The sequence below is a fragment of the Anomaloglossus baeobatrachus genome, chromosome 3 (genome assembly GCF_048569485.1).
Source record: "Anomaloglossus baeobatrachus isolate aAnoBae1 chromosome 3, aAnoBae1.hap1, whole genome shotgun sequence".
Classification (NCBI taxonomy): domain Eukaryota; kingdom Metazoa; phylum Chordata; class Amphibia; order Anura; family Aromobatidae; genus Anomaloglossus; species Anomaloglossus baeobatrachus.
Window position 1 is genome coordinate 603,384,086 of NC_134355.1, and position 13,037 is coordinate 603,397,122.

Consider the following 13,037-nt stretch of genomic DNA (forward strand, 5'->3'; position numbering starts at 1 on the left):
ACTAAGCCATTATACTAGCAAACAGTCAGTGTACCTAGTGGCATCCTAAACGTGGCTATTGTACTTTTGTCTAGTTACACTAGTGGAAAGATATTTGCAGCACGTCTGCCTGCATTGCACACTCAAACTCTTTTTAACTAAGCCATTATACTAGCAAACAGTCAGTGTACCTAGTGGCATCCTAAACGTGGCTATTGGACTTTTGTGTAGTCACACTAGTGGAAAGATATTTGCAGCACGTCTGCCTGCATTGCACACTCAAACTCTTTTTAACTAAGCCATTATACTAGCAAACAGTCAGTGTACCTAGTGGCATCCTAAACGTGGCTATTGGACTTTTGTGTAGTCACACTAGTGGAAAGATATTTGCAGCACGTCTGCCTGCATTGCACACTCAAACTCTTTTTAACTAAGCCATTATACTAGCAAACAGTCAGTGTACCTAGTGGCATCCTAAACGTGGCTATTGTACTTTTGTCTAGTCACACTAGTGGAAAGATATTTGCAGCACGTCTGCCTGCATTGCACACTCAAACTCTTTTTAACTAAGCCATTATACTAGCAAACAGTCAGTGTACCTAGTGGCATCCTAACGTGGCTATTGGACTTTTGTGTAGTCACACTAGTGGAAAGATATTTGCAGCACGTCTGCCTGCATTGCACACTCAAACTCTTTTTAACTAAGCCATTATACTAGCAAACAGTCAGTGTACCTAGTGGCATCCTAAACGTGGCTATTGGACTTTTGTGTAGTCACACTAGTGGAAAGATATTTGCAGCACGTCTGCCTGCATTGCACACTCAAACTCTTTTTAACTAAGCCATTATACTAGCAAACAGTCAGTGTACCTAGTGGCATCCTAAACGTGGCTATTGTACTTTTGTCTAGTCACACTAGTGGAAAGATATTTGCAGCACGTCTGCCTGCATTGCACACTCAAACTCTTTTTAACTAAGCCATTATACTAGCAAACAGTCAGTGTACCTAGTGGCATCCTAAACGTGGCTATTGTACTTTTGTCTAGTCACACTAGTGGAAAGATATTTGCAGCACGTCTGCCTGCATTGCACACTCAAACTCATTGTTACTAATACATTATAATACCAAAAATTGAGTAAACTTAGTGGCATACAAGAAGTGGCTGTTGTACTCCATTAATGCCCCACTGGTGCAAATCTATGTGCAGCACCTCTGCATGACACCCTCCTGCTCTGTTTTTAATAAGCTATAATGATAGCATAAAATACTGCCATTTAGTGGCATCATAGAACTGGCTGTTGTATTCCATTAGTGCCCCACTGGTGCCAAGCTATTTCTAGCACCTCTGCATGACACCCTCCTGCTCTGTTTTTAATAAGCTATAATGATAGCAAAAAATACTGCCATTTAGTGGCATCATAGAACTGGCTGTTGTATTCCATTAATGCCCCACTGGTGCAAATCTATGTGCAGCACCTCTGCATGACACCCTCCTGCTCTGTTTTTAATAATCTATAATTATAGCACAAAATACTGCCATTTAGTGGCATCATAGAACTGGCTGTTGTATTCCATTAGTGCCCCACTGGTGCCAAGCTATTTCTAGCACCTCTGCATGACACCCTCCTGCTCTGTTTTTAATAAGCTATAATTATAGCAAAAAATACTGCCACTTAGTGGTATACAAAAAATGCCTGTAGGACTCCTTTATTGTGCCACTGGTGCCAAGCAATCTCAAGCACCTCTGCATTCTACACTCATGCCCATTTTGCTATGCTAATTTTATAGCAAACTCAGGGAATTCCTTGCTGCATTTGATCATTACGAGGGATAGAAAGTGAAGCTTCTTTTACTGTCCTGGTACCCACAGAATACAGCCACTGTACCCATCTGTCCACTTTTGCCACGCTATTTAATTTGCACAAAGAGCTGACTCTTTTTCTGCCTTCCTAAAATTGTCTGGAATACTAAGTTAGTGTTCCTTTGCTGCTAAGCAAGGTACAACACATGTGCATTCTACACTCCTTTCCATTTCTGGAATGCAATTATTAACTGCAGGTAGTCCAGGCAATCTGTGACGAAGGTGCAGGCGTGGATATAATGTAGCCTGCATCCAATGATGGTTCGCTCGATGTCTGACAGCTCAACAATACCTTCTGTTTCCACTTCCAAAACAAGTGATGACCTGCCAATCACACTACCTGTTGCGGGTTAAGGAGTGGAAGTTCAGTGTGAAAAACCATGTGTGACTGCTGTCCCCACAGTCACAGAGGATGAAGAGCACGGAGATGCACTTGATGGGGCAGGCGGTGGTTGCACAGGCACGCTAGTCCGCATTGTAGCACAGTGAAATTCACATTGCGACTTATGCTTCATTTTAAGTCGTGTACAGGGTGGGCTCCCCAGTATGCAGCAAAACCAGGCAAAAGGAAAAGGACTCTAGCCAGTTGGGTTGATAAATGATTGTTTAACTTTACCAAAACAAACAATAAGAACCAGGCATACAATTTAAATAATTGAACAATCTATTCTGTTGCCTACTACCTGCTAATCCCTCTGTGTAGCAGTAATTGTGTGTTTGTGCGTGTGTGTGTGTGTGTGTGTGTGTGTGCGAACACGACTTACCAGTGGCGCATCACAAGAGCTTCCAAGTTATCTACCTAAACATAGACAAAACACATGACCCCCCCCTGAATACCCTTGTTAGCTGAAGCCTCACAGATATTGCAGATGATAACAGTGTGAATGCAAACCACACAGCTCTGCAACACAGTCATGGAAATCTTGAAAAGCAACAGTCAATGCAAACATGTGTTGCTGTCCCTCTATGATTTAAACTGTACGTGACAATTTGACAGTGCAGAGGCAGCAAGTCTTATTGTCTATATAGTCGGCCTACCCAGAACAGATATGTGTTTTGCTAATAAAACAAAGTGTTTTGTGCCCGTATTATTGTCTGGGTACAGCTCACCGTACCCGGGTACTGTGATGTCCAGTTGCCAGAAATACAGACTTTACGCTCCTCTCACGGTAAACAGTATAGACAGCACTGTAAGAATGTTGGTCTGTGGCACAGGATGCTGCTCACTGACGTTACAGTGCTCATCATCAAAGTACAACACAACTCCCCTCACAATTGAACAAAGTGTTTCCGCGGTGGCTCCTTGCTGTAACACACACCTTTAGCTTTTCCTTCTGTTCATAGACAGCATTTCCAAGTCCACACCCGAAGAGCAATTTTATATTGCTATAGTGACCAAAGGCAGATCCAAAAAAACAGCAGCCCCTTGTGTGTAGTCTGCAACAATGCATGCAATGAACGGCAAATAAGCATATTGCGTTGACAGTTGCTAAAGCTGAGCAATACACCTTCACGCTGTCAATTCATATCCATGTGATACTTCATGGAGGAAGTACTCAAAAGTGTGAGTTTTTGCCTTCTACTTACAGATTGTTGACAAATCTTACAGATTCCATGACTTGGGTGATCCTTTGCGATGTCCAAAAATTCACAGGCTAGGAAAGGCTTACAGCCCATGTGACCTGCATAGCCAACACGACATCTGCTCAGAGTCAAAGTTGTGGTCCAGGATTCAGTTGCTGACGTGCTTCCAGTACATTGTCTCTGGCCAGGAAGACGCAACGTAACCTCGTCGTCAGTAGCATCCTCCTCCACCTCCTCTGCTGACCTCATCGACTGGCTGACTTTGGTTTGACAGTAAGTGTTGTCTCCAACCTCATCAATAATTCTGTGTGTTTTCATTCCCCTCGTCCTGAGTCCTCCGAGACAACCTCTTCCTGCCCTGACCGAATAGTAAAGTTGTCCTTCCAATCAGGTATCTGTGCTCCTCATCATGTTCCCCATTGTCTCCACCAGGAGGATTTACTGTTTGGAAATGAGGGTGTAGATTAGGCTCAGCACCTTCTTCATCGGGGCCTGGATCCCAGTCACAAAGCTTCAGGCTATCTGTGCAGATCATTTGCCCTGTCTCATGGAACTCGCTACCTCAACACGTTAGATTATCTGCTACACACGCAAGCTTCAAACTGAATCTGAAAACTCATCTGTTCAGAAATGACTATAACCTTCAATGACACCACCACCATACGTACTTGACGCTCAACCTAAACAACTCCTACTGTCTCCTCCCAAAAATCCTTTAGAATGTAATCCCGCAAGGGCAGGGCCCTCTTCCCTCTGTACCAGTCTGTCTATAGTTACTTGTATATGTATTCTGTATGTAACCCCCTTCTCATGTACAGCACCATGGAATCAATGGTGCTCTATAAATCAATAATGATAAAAATAATAATAACTTCCTTGTCTGTACTCATTGCAGCTTTGGAGCAGACCTCTGATTCCCAGGCTATAGTGCGACTGAACAGCTATGCAAACTCAACCATCTCTGTCACCCCATACTCAGCAGGGCTGGTGGAAACTTGAGAGCTGTTAGGAAGCAAGTGCGATTGGATTGACACCACAGAGGAATGGAGTATTTGGGATCTTGAAATTGGGGTGGAGGAGAGACCACTTTATGGAGCAATTCAGATCCATTGAAGCAGCTGCTGATTTGGCCTCATCTACATTTGTTAGCGATGGTCGTGTCCATGAAAAAAGGGATCATATCAGATTATCCATGGGAAGAAGTGCACCTGTTCTTTTGGATGTTATTTGTTGTTACAAAACGGTGACGCCTTAAATGCAAGCAGCCTGCTGCGGTTTCAGTTGCGCCCAGGCATCAGCTGCCATTTAGGCCTGTGCCTCGGGTTGTCCAGCTGGCTGCTTTCTCCTCCACGTGTAAGTGTGGAGAGGCAGCTAGTGCGCATGAGTGTGACGAATTACCCCAGCCGCAGCCTAACTCCAGTGTTTCGCCTAGTGAGTATGCTCAGCCTGACTGTGCCATTCCTGAGGCTAAGTCTTCATTTCGGGCTACAGCGCATGCTCCCACACTTAGTGCGAAAAGCCTCTTTGCACAGGTACTTGCACTCCGTGACGGGTCTAAGTCCTGTGTTGTGCATAGACACCATGCTAAAGCTGATAGTCTTTTTTCAGAGACTGTATTTCATGCAACTGACTATGGTCAGGCACTTACTGCATCAGAAACTAGGTCCGGTAATGAACTCTTTGGCCCTGCCCGTGATGTGGGGGGCCCATTTAGACCACAGGGCATCAGGTGTCCTGACGATGTGGCCAGGCCACTCCCAAATGGCTTGCAGAGGCCCGCCCCTATGACTTGTCACCTCATTATTGATGGTCAGACGATGACTGGTGAGGTGTTTGGGTCATGACAGCCATTAGGTCATCATTGAAGTTGCGGTTCCAAATAGGACGCTAGTTATGCCACTCATGACGTGTCACTCTGCTTTTCTCTCCAGGAGGTGCATTGTGGTCCACCCTGGTTTGGGGAGGACCCAGGTTATAGAAGGTGCTGGAGACAACAAGGAGGTGCGCAGTCTTCTATTATGCTCCGAAAGAGCACACCTCCATGTGTTGAACCCATTGTGGCTTTAGGCCAGAGGTAGGCAGGGATAGGGCGTTGATGCAGGCCGCCACCACAGTTGGTAACGCAGAACGGTTAAGACCAGCTCCTGTCCTACAAGTCCTGCTTGTGCAGCCCAGTGGCATTAACAGGCCTGCTGCTGCTGATGCGCCTGCTGTTCACAGGTGTGGCCCCAATGCACACGGGCAGCGTACTGAATGGCCCCTGTGATGTTAACAGGGAGTTCCTGGACTGGGTGGGCGTGTGTACCCTGTGACGCTAACAGGGCTCCCAGTCTCAAGATCCGAGTGGCGTCTAACTTGGTTCAGGCTACTATTAGTTTCATAGCCACACAGCTCTGTATCCTCCACCGAACCTTCCAGTTGCCAACCTCTCCTTTTCCATCTGGGAGCACGGTGGACACTGACTGCTGATGGGGATATATACCTTTATCTTTCTTTTCTTATTAATTTTCGTTATATAGCGGTAACATAGTATATACCACCTTATCCAAATCTGCCAGTCCCACCGTAACAGATGGTGTTTCTTCATCAAATGTTACTTTTGCTTAACCACCAAACCCACGGACCAAAACTTTTTTCCCCTTTCCAACACACCTGTTCCCCTTTTCACCCGCATCTGTGCTTTTTAAACTCATTTTGTATATGACCAAAAGTGCAACTCTGCAGGGACACCGTACTCAATGGCATCTCAGCACAGCAGCCAGCCCTCGGTCCCTCAGATGTGGACAAGTAAGACCATTTCCTCCTATCGATGAAAAAGCATTGAGATTCACTTTGTGCACCCTGATGTTTAGTGGAAAAGCAGATCTAAGATTGCGTACCACATTCTGCAGATACTCCTGTATACGTGCGTCCCTTTCTATGGCAGGAGTTATTTCGCAAAATTTTGTGTTGTACCAGGGATCTAACAGTGTGGCAACCCAGTAGTCAGCATGACTTGGAATTCGTACAATCCGAGGGTCATGTTGTAGGTAGTGCAGCAAGAAGACGCTCATGTGTCTTGTGCATCCAGGAGGACCAAGTCCTTGGTGTGTTGGTGGCAGAGAGGTGAGAATCGTGCCTCCTTCCTCTGCCCTCTCCCCCCAACCTCGCACAACCGAAATGTGAGCAAGCTCTCACTCATCTGCTGAGTCTTCCATGCCCATCGCAAGTTCGTCCTCCATTTCTTCATGGCTCCTGCACCTTCCTCAACAATTTTTGCTGATACTATGCGCCCTTGTTAATCCCTATCCCCCACCATAACTGCTGCCTAGGTGCCGCTTACCGTATGGACCTTGTAGATCTTATTATCCCTTCTGCATATGACTCCTCCTGTACTTCCTCACCTTCCTCTTGGACCAATACCTGACTCCGAATAATGCTTACAGTGTGCTCCATCATGTAGATGACCAGAATTGTCACGCTGAGAATGGCATTGCCAGTGCTAAACATCTTCGTCGACATTTGGAAACTGTGTAGAAGGGTGCATAGGTCCTTGATCTGACACCACTCCAGCAGCGTGATCTGCACCACCTCTGGATCAAGTTAGCCCAGGCTATATGTCATAACGTATTGCAGCAGGGCTCTGCGGTGCTGCCACACACGCTGCAACATGTGCAGATTCCAATTCCTGCATGTCGGAACATCGCATTTACGGCGTTTAACTGCCAGACCCTAAGACTTCCGGAGCGATGAAAGTTGTTGAGCTGCTGGGTGCGAAGGATGAAAGTGACCACATAGCAGCGTGCCCGCTGCACAAGGACATGTAGGCCGGGATGGTATTTTAAAAATTGCTGGAGAATCAGATTCAACACGTGAGCCATACAAGGCCCGTGTGTCACATTGCCCTGACGAAGGGCCGCTGACAGGTTTGCATCATTGCCGCACACGGCTTTTAAGTCACCAACGTAGTCCACTCAATCAATTTGTACTCTGGTCCCAATGGGAAGACACCACACCCTTTTTTAGGCCCCTCCTGTCTGCAGACCACTGCCAGACAAAGCTATGAACCTCTTGTTACTTTTACCCCCAGTTCAGTTTTATGAGTTTGTGTGCTTGTTACTAGTGATGAGCGAGTATGCTTGTTACTACTCGGTACTCGCACGAGTATCACTGTACTCGGTCTACTCGGCGGGGACCGAGTAATCTCGCGATACTCGTGCTGTATTCGTGGTCTTCATTTCTGCATGTTGGCGCTCTTTTGAGAGCCAGCCCTCATGCAGGGATTGGCTGGCAGACCACTGCAATGCCACAGCCCTGTTAGTTGTGGAATTGCAGTGATTGGCCGGCCTGCACAGCGTGACCGAGCCTTTATACCGGCCGGCGCGCTGTGCTCTGCTCACAGCCATCCAGACAGTCAGTGCAGGGAGAGTGTCGCTGCTTCAGGGAAAGGTTTGCGGCCCTTTATAGCTATTTCCGTAGCAGGGCTGCAAACAGTGTGACCAAAAGTCCTTCTCAGGACTATTCTAGTTGTATACAGGCAGGCAGGGTATAGCCAGGTCGGAGTACAGTAGCAGAGTCCTTCTCAGGACTATTGTTGCTGTATACAGGCAGGGTATAGCCAGGTCGGAATACAGGCTAGTGACCAGAAGAGTCCTTGTCAGGACTATTGTAGCAGTATACAGGCAGGCAGGCAGGCAGGCAGGGTATATAGCCATTCCTAGTGGTGACCGTATACCAGCCTTCATCATATCTGGGGCTGGTGTACACAGTCTAAAACAGTCCAGATAGTGTCAGAGTTCTCATTAATTGTCGCTCCTAAAAACCTGTTAGGTTCTTAGTGCGTGCGTGCTTGCCTTTAAAAACCGCACGTGTGTGCCTGTCGGTGGCAGCGTACAGGTGCACTTGTGTGCGTTTTTACCAAACTATTATATAACGCACAAGTGTAGTGTATAATACACGTCAGTCAGCAGTGGCTGATAGTGTCAGAGTTCTCATTAATTTTTGCTCCTAAAACCTGTTAGGTTCTTAGTGCGTCCGTGCTTGCATTTAAAAACCGCACGTGTGTGCCTGTCGGTGGCAGCGTACAGGTGCACTTGTGTGCGTTTTTACCAAACTATTATATAACGCACAAGTGTAGTGTATAATACACGTCAGTCAGCAGTGGCTGATAGTGTCAGAGTTCTCATTAACTTTTGCTCCTAAAACCTGTTAGCTTCTTAGTGCGTCCGTGCTTGCATTTAAAAACCGCACGTGTGTGCCTGTCGGTGGCAGCGCACAGGTGCACGATTTGCACAAACTTGGATATAACGCCCAAGTCTAGTGAATACACGTCAGCACAGCATTGCAAAATGCGCAAGGGCGTTGGCAAGGAACAAGGAAGTGGACGTGATGGTGGTGCAGGCAGAGGCCGAGGTCGTGGGCAAGCTCTAATTTCGCCACAACAAAGGGCCACATCTAGTCGCTCGCACGTCCTGTCCCAAATTCTTGGGGACCACAGCAGTACACCGCTCTTGAACCAAGACCAGTGTCAACAGGTTGTTAGTTGGATAGCGGATAATGCTTCCAGTCAGATTGGCAAAAATTGGGAGGCTCCACATTGTCCCTGGATAGAGACGTGCATGATGGCCTGTAAGCCAGAAGTGCCCATTGTAAGGAAGTGGGTCTATTGTAGTATAGCCCTTTGGCAGGGCAGCCAAAAATTGGGAGGCTCCACATTGTCCCTGGATAGAGACATGCATGAGGGCCTGTAAACCTGAAGTGCCCATTGTAAGGAAGTGGGTCTATTGTAGTATAGCCCTTTGGCAGGGCAGCCAAAAATTGGGAGGCTCCACATTGTCCCTGGATAGAGACCTGTTAGGTTCTTAGTGTGTCCGTGCTTGCATTTAAAAACCGAACATGTGTGCCTGTTGGTGGCAGCGTTCAGGTGCACTTGTGTGCGTTTTGCACAAACTTGGATATAACGCACAAGTCTAGTGAATACACATCAGCACAGCATTGCAAAATGCGCAAGGGCATTGGCAACGAACAATGAAGTGGACGTGATGGTGGTGCAGGCAGAGACCGAGGTCGTGTGCAAGCTCTAATTTCGCCACAACAATGGGCCACTCTACTCGCTCGCACATCCTGTCCCAAATTCTTGGGGACCGCAGCAGTACACCGCTCTTGAACCAAGACTAGTGTCAACAGGTTGTTAGTTGGATAGCGGATAATGCTTCCAGTCAGATTGGCACCACCACAAACACTCTGTCTTCCACACGGTCAAGTGTCAGTAGCCGTGATACTGCACCGCACATTTCAGAACCTGATCCTCCTTCCTACCACAAGGCTGAGTACACGTCCTCGGACATTAATGATCCCACACTTGGACACTCGGAAGAGCTGTTCACGTTTCCATTCGCACATTCTGGCCTCTCGCCAGCTAATGTTGAAGTGGGTCATGAGGAGATCGTATGTACAGATGGCCAAATATTTGAGCAGCCACATTCTCACGAAGTTGGCAACGTGTCTCAACAAGGGGTGGACGATGATGAGACACAATTGTCAGGAAGTCAGGAGGAGGAGCAGGGTGCGGAAGACGAAGACGACGTGGTGGATGATCCAGTAACTGACCCAACCTGGCAGGAGGATATGCAGAGCGAGGACAGCAGTGCACAGGGGGAGGGAGGCGTATCATCCCAACAGGCAGTAAGAAGCAGGGTGGTGGCTCCAGGCAGAAGTCAGGCAACCGTTCCCCGGAACAACAACACGACACAAGGTGCCTGTACAAATGTTAGGTCTTCCCGAGTCTGGCAGTTTTTTAAGTTGGCTCCAGATGATTCTAAAAAGGCCATTTGCAACACCTGCCGTGCCAGCATCAGCAGGGGTAACAAAACTAGCAGCCTGACCACCACCAGCATGATCAGGCACATGTCAGCCAAGCACCCGACTTTGTGGGAAGTACAACAGAGTCGAGGAGCAGTGCTTGCTGATGTCACTGCTACGTCTTCGCTGGTTGTGCATGCGAGCCAATCCCCTGTCCATGCTGCCTGCGAACAAGCCTCCTCCGGTCCTGCACCTGCAGTTGCCTACGCAGAAATAACACCATCATCAAGCACGTCCTTGTCCCAGCGCAGCGTTCAGTTATCCATTCAGCAAACCTTTGAACGCGGGCGCAAATACACTGCCAACACCCCACATTCCACAGTTCTAAATGCTAACATTTTGCGACTGCTTGCGCTGGAAATGTTGCCTTTTAGGCTGGTGGAGACAGAAGCATTCCGCGACCTGATGGCGGCAGCTGTCCCACGTTACTCGGTCCGCAGCCGCCACTATTTCTCCCGGTGTGCCGTCCCCGCGTTGCATAACCACGTGTCACAAAACATCACACGTGCCCTGAACAACGCTGTTTCACCCAAAGTCCACCTAACCACAGACACGTGGACAAGTGCTTGTGGGCAAGGCCGCTACATCTCGTTGACGGCACACTGGGTTAATATTGTGGAAGCTGGGACCCAGTCTGAGCGAGGGACGGAACACGTCCTTCCCACACCAAGGTTTGCAGGCCCTACCTCAGTCAGTGTTTCACCCACACTCTACAGCTCCGGAATGTCATGCTCTTCAGCCTCCTCCTCCTCCTGCACATCCTCATCCACTGTACCCTCCACACCAGTCCCAAGCTGGAAGCACTGCAGCACTGCCTCGGCGAAGCGGCAACAGGCTGTGCTGAAGCTAATCTGCATAGGTGACAAACCCCACAATGCAGAAGAGGTGTGGACAGCTCTGAAACAGCAGGCAGATCACTGGCTCACACCTCTGAACCTAAAGCCAGGAAAGGTCGTGTGTGACAATGGCCGGAACCTGGTGGCGGCTTTGAGGCGAGGCCAGCTGACACATGTTCCATGTGTGGCCCATGTGCTCAACCTCGTGGTTCAGCGGTTTCTAAAGTCATACCCAGAGCTGTCTGATCTGCTGGTAAAAGTTCGCCGCCTGTCTGCACATTTTCGAAAGTCACCTACTGCTTCAGCCGGCCTTGCCGGCTTTCAGCGCCGTTTGCATCTTCCGGCTCACAGACTGGTGTGTGATGTCCCCACGCGTTGGAATTCAACTCTGCACATGTTGGTCAGGATATGTGAGCAGAAGAGGGCAGTTGTTGAGTACCTGCATCACCTAAGCCGTCGGGAAATGGGTCAAACTCCACACATAACACCTGAGGAGTGGAGATGGATGTCCGACCTATGTACCATCCTCCAAAACTTTGAGGACTCCACCAAGATGGTGAGTGGTGATGACGCCATTATTAGCGTCACCATACCGCTACTCTGCCTTCTAAAACGGTCTCTGCTCAAAACCAAACATGATGCATTGCAGGCGGAGCGCGATGAGTTGCAGCAAGAAACAGTAGTGGGTGTGGGTGATAACACACAGCCCAGCCTCGTCTCATCACAACGTGCAGTGGAGGACTATGACGAGGAGGAGGATGAAGACATGGAGCAAATCTTTGGCCAAATTGAGGATATGACATGCACACCAGTCATATCCTCGGTTCAGCGTGGCTGGCCAGAGGACAGGGTAGATGAGGAGGAGGAGGAGGAGGAGGAGGACAGCATGTTCAGTCATCGTGTTGGTCAGGGTACTGAAGTCCTGGCTGTTAAGAGTCTGGCGCACATGGCTGACTTTATAATAAGCTGCCTGTCTCGTGACCCTCGCGTTAAGAACATCTTAGCCGACAATCATTACTGGTTGGTAACACTGTTAGACCCACGCTACAAGGAGAACTTTATGTCTCTTATTCCCGAGGCGGAGAGGTCAACCAAAATGCAGCAGTTCCGGAAGGCCATAGTCACGGAAGTAGGCAAAGCATTCCCCTCACAAAACGCTAGCGGCATAGGTCAGGAATCAGTGGACAACCAAGGCGTACAGCCGAGAGAGGCACAAGTCCAATCCGCCAGAGGTAGGGGAACAGTCTTTAAGATGTGGGACAGTTTTCTCAGACCCTCACGTACCACAGCCCCTGAGGTGCGGGGTAGTGCCACAAGAAATCCTAAGTTTGCCCAGATGCTCAAGGAGTACCTTGCAGATCGAACAACTGTACTCCGACATTCCTCTGTGCCTTACAATTATTGGGTATCCAAGGTGGACACGTGGCATGAATTGGCTCTCTACGCCTTGGAAGTCCTGGCCTGCCCTGCCGCTAGCGTTTTGTTAGAGCGTGTTTTTAGTGCCGCAGGTGGAATCATTACAGATAAACGCACCCGCCTGTCAACTGAAAATGCTGATAGGCTGACTCTGATCAAGATGAACAAGGGTTGGATTGAGCCAGACTTCACCACACCACCAGCAAATGAGAGCGGAATTTAAAGTTTGTAACGGGAATTTGCCATGTACCTCCAGTCACCCATGGGTACACACTTCTGGACTTTGGATAATCGCTGGACTGCTCCTCCTTCTCCTCATGCGCCACCATGATGACCGTTACAAGAGTTAGGCCTCTGTTTCAGGTATACCCCCAGTGGTAAATTTTTTCGCCCATTCTTTGCAGAATGGACATTACAACGACAGGAGACCCGCTCCTTTGCAATGGGAACAATGTTTTGAGGCCCTCATGCACGTCTCTATCCAGGGACAACGTGGAGCCTCCCAATTTTTGGCTGCCCT